Here is a 2500-nt window from a genome sequence, read left to right on the forward strand (position 1 = left end):
GCAACTAACGGAGAGAACGGCCATATCACGTTGAAAACAACGGTTCTCGTCCGATCACCGAAGTTAAGCAACGTCGAGCGCGGCCAGTACTTTGGAGGGTGACCACCTGGGAACCCCGCGTGTCGTTCATCTTTTAGAGGATGGAATACTTTTCTTTATATTTTGTAGAAATGGAATGAATTTTTAATTTCTTAAAAAAATGTTGTTTCTTGAAGTTCTTTGGCGCGCGCTCTTTAAAGTGGACTTCAACGACGATCTTACGGCATCCAACGGAGAGAACGGCCATATCACGTTGAAAACAACGGTTCTCGTCCGATCACCGAAGTTAAGCAACGTCGAGCGCGGCCAGTACTTTGGAGGGTGACCACCTGGGAACCCCGCGTGTCGTTCTTCTTTTAGAGGATGGAATACTTTTCTTTATATTTTGTAGAAATGGAATGAATTTTTAATTTCTTAAAAAAATGTTGTTTCTTGAAGTTCTTTGGCGCGCGCTCTTTAAAGTGGACTTCAACGACGATCTTACGGCATCCAACGGAGAGAACGGCCATATCACGTTGAAAACAACGGTTCTCGTCCGATCACCGAAGTTAAGCAACGTCGAGCGCGGCCAGTACTTTGGAGGGTGACCACCTGGGAACCCCGCGTGTCGTTCTTCTTTTAGAGGATGGAATACTTTTCTTTATATTTTGTAGAAATGGAATGAATTTTTAATTTCTTAAAAAAATGTTGTTTCTTGAAGTTCTTTGGCGCGCGCTCTTTAAAGTGGACTTCAACGACGATCTTACGGCATCCAACGGAGAGAACGGCCATATCACGTTGAAAACAACGGTTCTCGTCCGATCACCGAAGTTAAGCAACGTCGAGCGCGGCCAGTACTTGGTAGGGTGACCACCTTAAACCCCGCGTGTCGTTCTCTTTTAGAGGGTGGAATACTTTTCTTTATATTTTGTAGAAATGGAATGAATTTTTAATTTCTAAAAAAAATGTTGTGTCTTGAAGTTCTTTGGCGCGCGCTCTTTAAAGTGGACTTCAACGACGATCTTACGGCAACTAACGGAGAAAACGGCCATATCACCTTGAAAACAACGGTTCTCGTCCGATCACCGAAGTTAAGCAACGTCGAGCGCGGCCAGTACTTGGTAGGGTGACCACCTTAAACCCCGCGTGTCGTTCTCTTTTAGAGGGTGGAATACTTTTCTTTATATTTTGTAGAAATGGAATGAATTTTTAATTTCTAAAAAAAATGTTGTGTCTTGAAGTTCTTTGGCGCGCGCTCTTTAAAGTGGACTTCAACGACGATCTTACGGCAACTAACGGAGAGAACGGCCATATCACGTTGAAAACAACGGTTCTCGTCCGATCACCGAAGTTAAGCAACGTCGAGCGCGGCCAGTACTTGGGAGGGTGACCACCTTAAACCCCGCGTGTCGTTATCTTTTATAGGATTGAATACTTTTCTTTATATTTTGTAGAAATGAAATGAATTTTTAATTTCTAAAAAAAATGTTGTGTCTTGAAGTTCTTTGGCGCGCGCTCTTTAAAGTGGACTTCAACGACGATCTTACGGCATCCAACGGAGAGAACGGCCATATCACGTTGAAAACAACGGTTCTCGTCCGATCACCGAAGTTAAGCAACGTCGAGCGCGGCCAGTACTTGGGAGGGTGACCACCTGGGAACCCCGCATGTCGTTCTTCTTTTAGAGGATGGAATACTTTTCTTTATATTTTGTAGAAATGGCATGAATTTTTAATTTCTTAAAAAAATGTTGTTTCTTGAAGTTCTTTGGCGCGCGCTCTTTAAAGTGGACTTCAACGACGATCTTACGGCATCCAACGGAGAGAACGGCCATATCACGTTGAAAACAACGGTTCTCGTCCGATCACCGAAGTTAAGCAACGTCGAGCGCGGCCAGTACTTTGGAGGGTGACCACCTGGGAACCCCGCGTGTCGTTCTTCTTTTAGAGGATGGAATACTTTTCTTTATATTTTGTAGAAATGGAATGAATTTTTAATTTCTTAAAAAAATGTTGTTTCTTGAAGTTCTTTGGCGCGCGCTCTTTAAAGTGGACTTCAACGACGATCTTACGGCATCCAACGGAGAGAACGGCCATATCACGTTGAAAACAACGGTTCTCGTCCGATCACCGAAGTTAAGCAACGTCGAGCGCGGCCAGTACTTGGTAGGGTGACCACCTTAAACCCCGCGTGTCGTTCTCTTTTAGAGGGTGGAATACTTTTCTTTATATTTTGTAGAAATGGAATGAATTTTTAATTTCTTAAAAAAATGTTGTTTCTTGAAGTTCTTTGGCGCGCGCTCTTTAAAGTGGACTTCAACGACGATCTTACGGCAACTAACGGAGAGAACGGCCATATCACGTTGAAAACAACGGTTCTCGTCCGATCACCGAAGTTAAGCAACGTCGAGCGAGGCCAGTACTTGGGAGGGTGACCACCTTAAACCCCGCGTGTCGTTCTCTTTTAGAGGGTGGAATACTTT

General features: G+C 44.0%; 3 non-coding genes and 7 pseudogenes across 3 annotated transcripts; all 10 read left to right on the forward strand.

Annotated features, from left to right (window-relative positions):
* The first annotated feature begins 12 nt into the window (after positions 1–12).
* On the forward strand, positions 13–131 carry LOC149954748 (5S ribosomal RNA; annotated as a pseudogene).
* A 143-nt stretch (positions 132–274) lies between these two features.
* On the forward strand, positions 275–393 carry LOC149954749 (5S ribosomal RNA). Its single transcript, XR_016478759.1, has one exon. It is a non-coding gene; the product is annotated as a 5S ribosomal RNA (ribosomal RNA).
* Positions 394–536: 143 nt separating this feature from the next.
* On the forward strand, positions 537–655 carry LOC149954750 (5S ribosomal RNA). Its single transcript, XR_016478761.1, has one exon. It is a non-coding gene; the product is annotated as a 5S ribosomal RNA (ribosomal RNA).
* Positions 656–798: 143 nt separating this feature from the next.
* LOC149954751 (5S ribosomal RNA) lies at positions 799–916 on the forward strand (annotated as a pseudogene).
* Positions 917–1058: 142 nt separating this feature from the next.
* Positions 1059–1176, forward strand: LOC149954752 (5S ribosomal RNA; annotated as a pseudogene).
* Positions 1177–1318: 142 nt separating this feature from the next.
* Positions 1319–1436, forward strand: LOC149954753 (5S ribosomal RNA; annotated as a pseudogene).
* A 142-nt stretch (positions 1437–1578) lies between these two features.
* On the forward strand, positions 1579–1697 carry LOC149954754 (5S ribosomal RNA; annotated as a pseudogene).
* Positions 1698–1840: 143 nt separating this feature from the next.
* On the forward strand, positions 1841–1959 carry LOC149954755 (5S ribosomal RNA). The gene has a single exon (XR_016478762.1). It is a non-coding gene; the product is annotated as a 5S ribosomal RNA (ribosomal RNA).
* Positions 1960–2102: 143 nt separating this feature from the next.
* LOC149954756 (5S ribosomal RNA) lies at positions 2103–2220 on the forward strand (annotated as a pseudogene).
* Positions 2221–2362: 142 nt separating this feature from the next.
* Positions 2363–2480, forward strand: LOC149954757 (5S ribosomal RNA; annotated as a pseudogene).
* Positions 2481–2500: the final 20 nt, after the last annotated feature.

The sequence above is a fragment of the Leiobunum rupestre genome, chromosome 2, assembly GCF_980474605.1.
Source record: "Leiobunum rupestre chromosome 2, qqLeiRupe1.1.hap1, whole genome shotgun sequence".
Classification (NCBI taxonomy): domain Eukaryota; kingdom Metazoa; phylum Arthropoda; class Arachnida; order Opiliones; family Sclerosomatidae; genus Leiobunum; species Leiobunum rupestre.